Source organism: Staurois parvus, unplaced genomic scaffold, assembly GCF_062004578.1.
Source record: "Staurois parvus isolate SC_StPar_1 unplaced genomic scaffold, SC_StPar_1.0 ptg000006l, whole genome shotgun sequence".
Taxonomy (NCBI): domain Eukaryota; kingdom Metazoa; phylum Chordata; class Amphibia; order Anura; family Ranidae; genus Staurois; species Staurois parvus.
Window position 1 is genome coordinate 8,082,287 of NW_028317802.1, and position 14,029 is coordinate 8,096,315.

The window sequence follows — 14,029 nt, forward strand, 5'->3', positions numbered from 1 at the left end:
ATAAATCTACGGCAATGATTCCTGGTCAACTCTAAAATGATAACCAGTAAAGGCTTCTAAAGTGATGCGTATGGTCAATTTTAGATACGAAAGTTTGTCACCATTTCATGGATTGTGCAATTTTAAGGCTTGACTTGTTGGGTAATTATTTACTTGGTGCAACCTGATCTGTTATATATAGCCAAACATTAGCTAAAATATTGTGTTTATATGCACAAAAATTGGCTTAAATTTATTTTTTTGTGAAAATTTGTGTTTGATAAACAAGTGAGCTAATAATATGTGACATAAAAAATTGCAACTACCAATATTTTATTCTCTAGGGTCTTTTAGGGATTTTGGCCATATACTGTAAATTGGAAGCAAATGCCGAGAAATACTCACCCCCCCCCCCGGGTGAAGGGGGTTCCAGTGATGCAATGGTTACATCTCTTGCTTGCTGCTGTCATCTTATTCTGTGTGTCAGGTTTTCAGCCTTTTGATTTGCTGCATGGGTTGACATAACCCTGCACATGCGCACAGGAGTCAGTCATTCTGGCACAGCTGGAATGTACTAAGAAAGCAAGCAGACAGGTAAATTGTAATAGCATATTTTGGCAGAATACAAGACCAGCAGCCTCAGCCAATTGCCAAAACTTTTCCAGCTTGTCTGTTCGAATGGGGTTGGCCACACATGGATTGAAATTCAACCAGTTAAAAAGGGACTGCCTACAGCCACCTAAAGAGCATTCAGATGAGGCCTGCCTGTCAGTTTTTCAGGAAGCTTCATGCAGGTCTGCCTGATTGGAAGGTCAATGCAGGTCTGTGGGCATTCAGATGTAATCAGACTTGTGTCCTTTTAAAATTAGTTACCTTCAAATGCGTCCAGATCCAGAAAAAAAAAAAAGGACTGCGACCTTTTCAATTTTTCTGGACCTAAATGTGTCGGATTGGAGGTACCTTGGTGTAAATGGACCATCCAACCGCCCATAGAGCCATCATGAATACACCAACGTCCACTGTCAAAATGCAGACACAAACTTAATGGGCACAAAACTGACATCAGCTCAGATTCAGCAGGGGATGTGCACACGGTTCACCAGCTGAACAGAGCAGAGCATCCTGTGTGAAAGGACCCTAACTGGCTAGGTCACAAGATGAAAATAAAGGAAGAAAAACCTAACAGAAGAAAACGAATGCAGCCATCGCATTAAAATTTGGTAAGCCACAATAAAATAGATTTTTTATTTTGGGTTTAGTATTGCTTTACCACCAACAGGAGTACTTACCATGATCAGCTGTTATTCATTTATGTAAAACCCAGAAGAAAAAATAATATTTTAGTAGCTGCTTAAAAAGCGTTAGCTGGAGTTCAGCTTTAATTTGCTAGTTACTTGCTCTATGTAAAGTCCATCTAAATCTACTAGTCCAGCTAAAAGCTCTCCAAAAAAGCTTTCCACGGATTGACAATGTTGCTGTCCAAGGGTGGCTATGTTGCTCCTCCATAGATGCAGTGGAGGAGTGAGTGTAGCCATCCTAGTACAGGTGGTGTGCTACTGGCTAGATTACCAGGTAAAAATGAAGGCAAAAAAGAAAACTAATGTAGCCACCACATCTAAGAAATTTAGACCTCTTTATTATTATTACAGGTACTTATATAGTGCCATCAATTTATGAAGCGCTTTACATATACAGTATATTGTACATTCACATCAGTCCCTAAGCCTCAATCTAAGGTCCCTAAATTACATTCATACATACACATACTAGGGCCCATTTAGGCAGGATCTAATTAACCTACCAGCATGTCTTTGGAGTGTGGAAGAAAACTGGAGTAACCTGAGGAAACCCACTCAGACACAGGGTGGCAACCCATGCAGGCACCTTCAGGCAGGTGCTGCTGTGGTTGGGATTCGAACCAACAACCCTAGGCAGAAGTGCTAACAATTTAGCCACTGTGCTGCCCTGTGACTTTATTCGCTAAGTAAATAGTAGATACATGTACCCATAAGAGCTGTGTGTTGGCTTGTAATATTGAGCAGGGTGAGAACCTTTTAGCAGAACTTTGGAATGATAAGATATTCATCCCTCATTCGGAATACACAGCATTTCATTGTCATGTCTTCTGTACAGTATAATTACTTTTACATGCTACATTCAATTTTAGTCTCTTAAAAGGAATGTTTCATTAAATATTGCCATAAATCCGTTTACCCTGAATCACAAGCTTTAAATGACATGTTCTCCCATAAATGTAATGATCCCATGACTGAGGATATTTGGGTGTCTTGAAGAAGGAATTTCTGAAATGTCACAATATACAGCAACAGTATATATATTTTTAAAATGTACATTTTATTATTAAAAGGCAGTTCTTTTGACATAATAAATAGAATATACTACACGTGTGGACATTCCTTTATTCTTGAATATTAGAGCTATGACTAAGGATGTCATAAGGCCTATGGCCAGGAATTTGACACAATATGGCGAAGGAATACAACTATCAGCAGGTGGGTAGCTGTTCAAGAAGCAGAGCAGGGACTTGTACACTTTGGCACTAACACACAGACAGTTGTGGGCTCCCCTCTTCAAGTGCAGTCATGTGCACTGCTCTATGCACACTACAAATCCCATAATCTATAGTACCAAAGCTTTGCAGCCATGGCATGTGTACACCATCATCTGCTGCCATTGCAGCTTAAGGGGGAGCAGCTGGGGGAGGTACAAAGGTGGTTCAACTGTATTTTCTTACCACCCAATATGTCACACGACATTACTGCAAAGGTCTAGGAAATGCAAATTTTCAATAAAAGACACAATAAAGTGAATTTTAGGGCAAACAAACGCAATAAAACGCCAACTTGTTTGGTATAATATAAAAGATGAGGTTGCACCAAGTAAATAGATACCCAACATGCCAAACCTTAAATTTGTGTGTGCCTATGAAATGGCAACAAACGTCAGCACCCTATTATTTCTATAAGTGACGCTTCAAAAGCCCCTATAGGTCATCAGTTTAGTGTTATGGAGGAGGTCTGGTGCTAGAATTATTGTTCTCACTCCGGCGTGCACGGTGATATGTAACATGTGTATCACAATCAACGATTTCATGCATAGGAGCCCCAATGTGTGTTTACGTTCGTACGTGCCTATATGTGGGAGATGCTTTGTGCTTAGGTGTAACTTTATTTTTTTGCAATAAAAAAAAACTTTCTTTTACTTTTGTTTTCATCACATAGGGCAGGGGTGGGCAAATCGTGGCTCTCCAGCTGTGGTGGAACTACATTTCCCATGAGGCATTGCAACATTACAAAACTGACAGTTACAGCTATGACTTACAGAGGCATGATGGAACTTGTAGTCCTGCAACAGCTGGAGAGCCGCAGTTTGCCCACCCCTGACATAGGGGACACAAAGTGCTGTGGAAGTGATTGGGCAGCAGTGTAGCTGCCCGACTGCTTCCATCTGACAGGCAGGAGTCTGCCTGTCAGTAATATACACAATCCTGGTGACTGCAGCCTCTGGATTGTGTATAAAACCTGCTGTCAGGACCGTATGACATATGCCTTTTTTTTCATATTAATGCATCCCTTGCATTAAGGTTAAAAAACATCCCACTGTCTATCCCCCCCCCCCACACACACACACTCCTAAACATTAACTTGGCTGCACCCAAACAAAATTTACGTCTTGGGCTCACTGACATCCCCAGTGATACCAATACTGTGATCAGTGCAAAAATAAAAACACTGACACTGTACTAATGGCACTGGGGAGGAAGGGGTTAACTTTATTATTCAGTGAAAGGGTTAACTGTGTGAGGGGAGTGTTTTACTAGGGGGCAGGGGTGTGTACTGTATGGAGACACACTGATCCGGACAGATAAACTCTTCTGTCCCAATCAGCGTGTCAGGAGCGGTCAGGGAACTCACAGAAAGCACAGCTACTGCAGCTGTGCTCTCTGTCAGCGATTGCCGCTAATCGCCGGGACACAGACGGTAACGACCGGCTGTGACCCGGCGACTGACATCCGCGGCCGTGATCGGCGGGACAGGTAGGGCGGCGGTGCACCTCACGCGCGCTCCCTACCTGTTTTGAAAACACGCGTTTTAAAACATGAATTTGCCCAGCCGTGCCGCCCTGCCGCCGTATTTCTACAGTGGCTGGGCAGCATGTGGTTAATACAGTGACAGTGTAAATTTTTAGTCCTGATAACTATTAGTGTTGCTGGTTCCCACAAAGTGTCAGTATCAGACTTTCTGACGCAATATTGCAGTCCCGCTATAAGTTTCTGATCACCGCCATTACTAAAAAAATAAAGAAATATAAATTCCAGTATATATATATATATATATATATATATATATATATATATATATATATATATATACACATACACCATAGTTTGTAGAAGCTATACATTTTCAAAATATGCCTATTGGGATTTTTTGTACCAAACAAAATGTAGCAGAATACATATTGGCCTAAATTTATGAAGAAATTTGATTTTTTACAAATTTTTTATTGGATATGTTTTATACCAGAAAGTAAAAAAATACAGTTTTTTCCCCCAAAATTGTCTTTTTGTTGTGTATAGCACAAAAAAAAATCCCAGTGATGATCAAATACCACCAAAAGAAATCTATTTGTGGGGAAAAAAATGTGATAGATTTCATTTATGTATAGCGTTGCATGACCGCACAATTGTCAAAGTAACGTAATGCTGTATAGCAAAAAATTGCCTGGTCATGGAAGGGGGTAAATATTCCAGACATGAAGTGGTTATAGATATGCGTCTTGTTCAGGGGCGGACTGACCATTTGGAAACTCGGGCACTGCCCGAGGGCCCGGGGTCAGTAGGGGGCCCCATGAGATGCCCCTGGTACCTTTTATCATAGGCTTTTTTGAGTTTGGGCAAGGACACAGGGGCCCTATGATCCCCTATTGCCCGGGGGCCCCATGAGTTGTCAGTCCACCCTTGGTCTTGTTCAGATTTCATGTCTGATGTTTACAGCCACTTTAGGCTGTTATATGTTATATTGTATCACACTACATGTAATGATATTTGTGAAAGAAACTTGAATCAAAATATTGAAAGATAAAACAAAGGAAGAAAGACTACCGCTTCCCTGCTGCCCTATAGTAGATCTACTGCTACAGAGTGGCAGGGCTGCGCAAAATCACTTATATATACACGTAATTTGCATTCCCGGGTATGGGACATGCGCCGCCCTACCTGCGCCACCATTTACAGCTAGGCATGTCACTCACCAGGTCCCGGTTGGAGATTCCCCACCAGGGGTGGACTGACAACGCATGGGGCCCCCAGGCAATAGGGGATCATGGGGATCCTGTGTCCTCACCCACACTCAAACCACACCCAAAAAAGCCTATGAGAGGTACCAGGGGCATCTCATGGGGCCCCCTACTGATCCTGGGCTCTTGGGCAGTGCCTAAGTTCCCAAATGGTCAGTCCGCCCCTGTTCCCCACTGGCACCTGGCGATCGCTGAGTAAAACTGACAGGGGAGAAACCTGTGTGTAAGTAACACAGGTATCTCTCCTGCCAGCAAGGACATGCTTCTGTGTATGTCTCTGCACAGCAGAGACATAAACAGCAGTATGTTTCCGTAGCAAAACACACACCGCACACAGTAAAACAGCACACAGTTCACCCTTTGATCGCCCCAGATGTTAACCCCTTCCTGCCCAGTGTCATTAGTACAGTGTCAGTGCTTTTTATTAGCACTGATCACTGTGTTTGTGTCACTGGGGATGTCAGTGTTACCAAGTTTGTTCCCCCTAGTGTCAGAATGCCCTCCACAGTCCCGCTATAAGTCGCTGATTGCTGCCATTACTAGCATAAGAAATAATAAATAAAAATTCCAGTATATATACCGCCATTTGCAGACGCTATAACTTTCACATAAACCAATTCATTTATAGGTATTGGGATTTTTTTTTTTAGCAAAGACATGTAGCAGAATACATTTTGGCCTCAATTTATGATAAAATTTGATTTTAAATTTTTTTTTACTGGATATGTTTTATAGCAAAAAGTTAAAAAAAAGTTTTTTTTCAAAATTGTCAGTCTTTTATTTGTTTATAGCGTAAAAAATAAAAAATCGCAGAGGTGATCAAATACCACTGAAAAACATTTGGGAACAAAAAGGACATAAATGTCATTGATGTACAGCGTCGCATGACCGCGCAATTGTCAAAGTAATGCAGGGCCGTATCGCAAAAAAAGACTTGGTTAGGAAGGGGGGTAAATCCTCTGGAGGGCAAGTGGTTAAAAAAAAAAAAAGAAAACAAATGCAGCCACCACATCTAAGGATTAGTAAACTGCAATACAACCATTTTTTTCTGGATTTAGATACACTTTAAGTGATAATGGTTCCCACACTTTTCCTCTTTGGTATACAGTTGCAAGAAAAAGTATGTGAACCCGTTGGGATTACGTGGAGTTTTGCATGAATTGGGCATAAAATGTGCTCTGACCGTCATCTAAGTCACAACAATAGAAGAACACAGTCTGCTGAACATAATACTACACAAACATTAGATGTTGCCATGGCTTAATTGCACATAACATGTAAACATTCACAGTGCAGGGAGGAAAAAGTATGTGAACCTTTGTACTTAATAACTGGTTGACCCTCCTTTGGCAGCAATAACCTCAACCAAACGTTTCCTGTAGTTGTAGATCAGACCTGCACAACGATCTGGAGTAATTTTGGACCACTCCTCTTCACAAAACTGTTTCAGTGTAGCAATATTCTTGGGATGTCTGGTGTGAATCGCTCTCTTAAGGTCATGCCACAGCATTTCAATCGGGTTGAGGTCAGGACTCTGACTGGGCCACTCCAGAAGGCGTATTCTGTGATGTTGCAGCCATTGTTTTGTTGAATTACTTGTATGCTTTGGGTCATTGTCCTGTTGCATCACCCATCCTCTGCGGAGCTTCAGTTGGCGGACAGATGGTCGTACGTTTTCCTGCAAAATGTCTTGATAAACTCTGAAATTCATTTTCCCATCAATGACAACAATCCGTCCAGGTCCTGAGGCAGCAAAGCAGCCCCAAACCATGATGCTCCCTCCGCCATGTTTTACAGCGGGGATGAGGTTTTGATGTTGGTGTGCTGTGCCTTTTTTTCTCCACACAGTGTTGTGTGTTCTTCCCAAACAACTCAATCTTGGTTTCATCTGTCCACAGAATATTTTGCCAGTAGTGCTGTGGAACATCCAGGTGCTCTTTTGCAAACTTCAAACGTGCTGCAATATTATTTTTGGACAGCAGTGGCTTCCTCTGTGGTGTCCGCCCATGTACTCCATTCTTGTTTAATGTTTTCCTTATTGTAGATGTGTCAACAAAAATGTTAGCATGTGCCAGAGATTTCTGTAGGTCTTTAGCTGACACTCTGGGATTCTTCTTTACCTCATGCAGCATTCTGCGCTGTGCTCTTGCAGTCATTTTTACAGGACGACCACGCCTAGGGAGAGTAGCAACAGTGCTAAACTTTCTCCATTTGTAGACAGTCTGTCTTACCGTGGACACGTGAACATCAAGGCTTTTGAAGATAGTTTTGTAACCCTTTCCAGCTTCATGCAAGTCAACAATTCTTGATCGTAGGTCTTCTGAGAGCTCTTTTCTGCGAGGCATGGTTCACATCAGACAGTGCTTCTTGAAACCAGTAAACCCAAAACAGGTGTGTGTTTTTTAAGGGCAGGACAGCTGTCATTAACACATCCAATATCATCACACTGATTGGAGTCAAGGTTGGCTCACTCCTGGCTCCAATTAGCTCTGGGAGAAGTCATTAAGCTAGGGCCTCACATACTTTTTCCTCCCTGCACTGTGAATGTTTACATGTTATGTGCAATTAAACCATGGCAACATCTAATGTTTGTGTAGTATTATGTTCAGCAGACGGTGTTCTTCTATTGTTGTGACTTAGATGACGTTCAGAGCACATTTTATGCCCAATTCATGCAAAACTCCACATAATCCCAAGGGGTTCACATGCTTTTTCTTGCAACTGTAGATGGCTATACACTAGTAGATTTTCAAACAAAAATTGGGAAAAAAAATTCTCAGTACATTAAGGCTGGGTTCACACTTGTGCGTTGCGATATATCGCATGTGATTTGCACAGGGACTGCACCGCATTCCGTGAATTGTGTGCGGTGCGATTGGATCCATACATTTTTTATGGCTCTAATCGCACCACATCCGCACCAAAAAAGTGCAGGACTCTTTTTTTTGGTCCGCACTAGAATCAGATCGCATGGGTATTCACACCCATGCAATCCAATTTTGGCACATCGTACCGCGTTTTGCGGATCGATTTCGGGGTGTTGTTAACATACACGCCTGCAACGGTTCGAATGAACGTGGTGTGATTGTGATGCGGTGCAGAATTCGCACAGAAAACCGCACCGCATCAGTGTGAACGTCTTCACCAATGTTGTTCAAAAGCAGTTAAAATTTTTAGTTTCTTTTAACATTTGTTTTTGGAATGATTGTAATTTCCCAAACAAAAACCACAGTCACTGTTGGGAATAAGTTCATCTCAGAAAAAAATTTCCATCCTGCTCCTTTGAATTTTTTCATCACTGTGGTCGAAAATGGAGGTTGTTTTGACCACAGTTATAATTAGAAACTCCAACAAGTATTCTTAAAGTGGTCCTAAACGACAAAGGTTATTTTACCTTAATTAAGTGTTCTTGCATGGCAAGACCACTTACTGTAATCTCACATATATATTCTTATTATTATAGCCAAATTTACCCTCCCACAGTTTTTACACTACATACAGTAATATACCGAAACGTGCGGATTGTTCCTGATTGGTGTGTTATTACCTTGTGGAACATTTCGCTGAATGGTTCACAAAATATCGGCGTTTGTGGTGAAATTGGCCCCATAGGAATGAATGGCGGAATGTTCAAAACTAGAGTGGGAGCTGACAAAAGCTAGAGTGTGAGCTGAAAAATCAGGACATGATATCTAAACTGCCATCACTCCCTCATTTTCAAGCCCACCTACACAAATCATATATTAAAACGTTCAGCTATCCCTGCTGCCACTACAATTGTCCATGGCTAAGCCATAGTCCTGATAGTTTTCACAATATGACCATTTGTTTGCAACTCACGCCACCCATTGACTTTTTCACAGTTACTCCAGCCACTCCAACCACACAACAGTTACTCAAGCCACTCCACCCAGTTATTCTGCCCATTCCAGTTGTAGACTACTGGTGGAGGCAAGAACACTTCACACAATTTCCCCAGAAATTGTAGCTTTTCTAGTTATTATTATTATACAGGATTTATATAGTGCCAACAGTTTGCTCAGTGCTTTACAATATAACGGGAGACAATACAGCAACAATACAGTTCAATACAAGAGGGTTAGGAGGGCCCTGCTCCTTGGAGCTTACAATCTAAGAGATGTGGTTGTAAACCCTTCCATATACCCAGTAAAGTGACTGGCCTCAGGTGATACACAGAGATTAAATAAATTCTCCTACATAAGTTGTACCTGTTTATCTGCAGTCTTCTCTTCTCTACATCCGTTCAAAATGCTGAATTTATAAAGCTTGTCTGGGATTTCAGAAACAAGGGGGTGGAGACCTGAAGTTACACTCTGCAGAGCTCAATGATGAAGGCTCTGAGAGCTGATTGGAGTGAAGTAACACACTCCCTCCACATAACACATGGAACAGAGCTAAAGCTGTCAATCAGCTGGAGATCTCTCCCATCATCATTTTTCTCTTGGTGTCAGGAAAACTTGTCAGAAGTGACTCAAGCAGATGACAGAGGAATGAGGCAGCAGACAGAAATGATGCTTAGTGCTCTGGACAAGGACAAGAACAAACTACAGAGGACTATGCTTTGTTCTTATTTCATGTCTCAGGTTTACAACCACTTTATACACCTATCTGAGTCTTCTCTCGATCCAGAACTATCCTGTCTGCAGCCCCGCTGCTCCCGCTTCCAGTATTCACAGCAGGCTCCAGGAGCAGCAGGAGCCATTGGACTTCATTGTGAGGGGAGAGCCAGGGGTGTGCTGTGGGTGTCTATGGACACACGCGACCTGGTTTGTGAGCACACCGGCACGGGTGCTCTCTCAGCTCATGACTTGTTTTTTTAGCACTCAGAAAAAGGAATGTTCTGGCACGCGGGCACAGTATACGAGGTTCGGAGGAATGTTCTGGCACTCGGGCACAGTATACGCGGTCCGGTGGAATGTTCTGGCACGCGGGCACAGTATACGCGGTCCGGTGGAATGTTCTGGCACTCGGGCACAGTATACGCGGTCCGGTGGAATTTTCTGGCACGCGGGCACAGTATACGAGGTCCGGTGGAATGTTCTGGCACTCGGGCACAGTATACGCGGTCCGGTGGAATGTTCTGGCACGCGGGCACAGTATACGCGGTCCGGTGGAATGTTCTGGCACTCGGGCACAGTATACGCGGTCCGGTGGAATGTTCTGGCACGCGGGCACAGTATACGCGGTCCGGTGGAATGTTCTGGCACTCGGGCACAGTATACGCGGTCCGGTGGAATGTTCTGGCACTCGGGCACAGTATACGCGGTCCGGTGGAATGTTCTGGCACTCGGGCACAGTATACGCGGTCCGGTGGAATGTTCTGGCACTCGGCCACAGTATACGCGGTCCGGTGGAATGTTCTGGCACTCGGGCACAGTATACGCGGTCCGGTGGAATGTTCTGGCACGCGGGCACAGTATACGCGGTCCGGTGGAATGTTCTGGCACTCGGGCACAGTATACGCGGTCCGGTGGAATGTTCTGGCACTCGGGCACAGTATACGCGGTCCGGTGGAATGTTCTGGCACTCGGGCACAGTATACGCGGTCCGGTGGAATGTTCTGGCACTCGGGCACAGTATACGCGGTCCGGTGGAATGTTCTGGCACTCGGGCACAGTATACGCGGTCCGGTGGAATGTTCTGGCACTCGGCCACAGTATACGCGGTCCGGTGGAATGTTCTGGCACTCGGGCACAGTATACGCGGTCCGGTGGAATGTTCTGGCACGCGGGCACAGTATACGCGGTCCGGTGGAATGTTCTGGCACTCGGGCACAGTATACGCGGTCCGGTGGAATGTTCTGGCACTCGGGCACAGTATACGCGGTCCGGTGGAATGTTCTGGCACTCGGGCACAGTATACGCGGTCCGGTGGAATGTTCTGGCACTCGGGCACAGTATACGCGGTCCGGTGGAATGTTCTGGCACGCGGGCACAGTATACGCGGTCCGGTGGAATGTTCTGGCACTCGGGCACAGTATACGCGGTCCGGTGGAATGTTCTGGCACTCGGGCACAGTATACGCGGTCTGGTGGAATGTTCTGGCACTCGGGCACAGTATACGCGGTCCGGTGGAATGTTCTGGCACTCGGCCACAGTATACGCGGTCCGGTGGAACATTCTAGCACTCAGCCACAGTATACATTGTCTGGTGGTAAACATGTCCTTGTATACATAGTACATTATTACACAGACATCATCCAGTCAGCAGCATCTTCATGAGAGGAGGATGTAGTGCTGAGAGTAGACGGAGAGGAGAGGAGGGGGAGCTGTGAGAGGAATGTATGAGGGGATTCGTGCCTTCTCCCGAGCAGGAGGGAGCAGAGCGCCTCACACAGCCGGATACAGCTCTGCAGGACGGGAAGGCGGCTCAGCAGAGTCCCGGGCACTGCACGAATGCCTGGACACTGATACCGGATCCCTAGGCTGGGGCGCCATACAAAGACACAAGCCTGTCTGTGAGGAGATGACTAGAGGGCTGTGCTGAGCTGGACTGAAGGCTGGGAGCACGGGACTGATCAGAGGATTCTCAGCTCCATCAGGAGTCTCTCTCACCATCCTCTTCTTCTGGCTCCTTCACTAAGAACCTGTGATTGAGGTCAGTACAATGGAGGGTTATTACCTAGGAATGTACTATGTCTGTGTCTTCCATTCACTTCCATTCATTTACAGGTCTGAGCTGCTGCAAGTGTATTTTTACAGGACTTGTATAGGAACCCTAAAGGTGTCTTTTTTAAAAAAAATGTATTTATTACAGGTGCTTATATAGCGCCATCAATTTACACAGCGGTTTACATATATATTGTACATTCACATCAGTCCCTAAGCCTGAAGGAGCGTACAATCTAAGGTCCCTAAGGCTAGGTTCATACCTGTGCGGCCATGCGGGCCACAATTGGCGCAGACACGAGGGCCCATTCTTTCAAATGGGCTGCCATGCCTGAAAGGAGTCCCTGCACTATTTTTAAAATCGCAGATCGCACGGGAACTGAGGTTCCCAGTACGGTTGCGATTTCCAGTGCAGGTGGCGTGCCATTAGGAAGGTCCCGCATTTCTCTGGGAGGTTATTATTATTATTATACAGGATTTATATAGCGCCAACAGTTTGCTCAGCGCTTTACAACATAAAGGGAGACAATACAACAACAATACTGTTCAATACAAGAGGGATAGGAGGGCCCTGGTCCATGGAGCTTACAATCTAAGAGGGAGGGATTAGTGGTACAAAAGGTAAAAACTGTGGGGGACGAACTGATGGGAGAAATATAATATTTGGTTATTAGCTGAAGGCAGGATAGGCTTCCCTGAAGAGATAGGTTTTCAGAGATCGCCTAAAAGTGAGCAGAGTAGGCATTAGTTGGATAGATTGGGGTAGAGAGTTCCAGAGGATGGAGGAGGCTCTGTAGATGAGCATGGGTGGTTGTGGCTACCATTATTTCTTTGGACCCCACCTACACAGATGTGAACCTAGCCAATGTTCATACACATACTAGGGCCAATTTAGATAGTATTATTTATTTATTTCAGGTACTTATATAGTGCTGTCAATGTATGCAGTGCTGGTGCTTTACATATATATATTGTTGATTCACATCAGTACCTAACCCTCAAGGCGAATACAATCTAAAGTCCCTAACTTACATACATACACATACTAGGGCCAATTTAGACAGGATCCAGTTACCCCACCAGCATGTCTTTGGAGTGTGGGAGGAAACCCACACAGGCACAGGGAGAACATGCAAACTCCAGGGAGGTGGTGCTGTGGTTGGGATTTGAACCAGTGACCCTAGTGCTACAAGGCAGAAGTGTTAACCATTTAGCCACTGTGTTGCCCATATATGCAATGTGATTGTACAATCTCTTAGATCTACAACAACTATGTAGTACAAGGGCCAGTCTGATTGGATGTTAATTGAATGGATTGTTTAGATGTGTCCTCCTATTATATAGGAGTATCATTTTAAAGGCCCGTATACACGATCATAAAATTGTACCTAAAATACCGCTTTGGAAGCGATCATATGATAATCTGATCGTTAGTATACAGCTTTCGAGAGCCGATCAGGACAGGTCGTGTGAAATTTGCCAATTACACAAGCAAGAAAATGTTTCTCGTACAATACCAGATCGTACGATTTTCATTTAATCAGTAGAGTTTTCATCTGAAAATACAAGACAAATACATTACTTTACTGACCTCTTAATTTTTGATATGAGACTAGCATGCAAAAAAAAAAAAGGATGATCATTCTATAATCTCATAGTGTGTACCAAGCTTAAAAGATATTATACAGGTATTTTATTATCTGATTGATGTGCAATTCCATCAAACCAATAAAATCAACAAACAGTAGAACAGACGTAGATTCCATTCCAATTTGAATTTGATTTATTCACCAGGGTGTAAAACAACTAATTGCATCGACCGGCAGCCCTGAGATGCAATGGATTGATCAGATTATGAGTTTGCATGGTGGGATAACGGAATTTACAATCATATTTTACCGACTATCAGTCGAAATCCTCTTCCCCATGTGTGTTATATCAGCTACATGGGTTGTCAGCTATAGATTGTGGGACATAAATCTGAAAAGAAATCAGTCATTTACCAATGCATCTATGGCCACCATAAGGTTGATGACGCACCAGCAATTCCATTGCTTGCTACACAATTGCCAGCATCAGGATCGCCAATATGTTGGCCATTT

The 14,029-nt window shown here is 43.9% G+C and overlaps 1 protein-coding gene across 2 annotated transcripts in view; it reads left to right on the plus strand.

The window, feature by feature from the left end:
* Positions 1 to 11,582: 11,582 nt before the first annotated feature.
* Positions 11,583 to 14,029, plus strand: part of ARAP3 (ArfGAP with RhoGAP domain, ankyrin repeat and PH domain 3) — a 215,320-nt gene continuing 212,873 nt past the window's right edge. Inside the window, exon 1 of one of the 2 annotated variants that reach the window (XM_089653498.1) lies at positions 11,583 to 11,916. The gene's annotated coding sequence lies outside the window, so the exon portion shown is untranslated. The remainder of the gene's footprint in view (positions 11,917 to 14,029) is intronic. The other variant, XM_089653443.1, reaches the window with a different exon arrangement.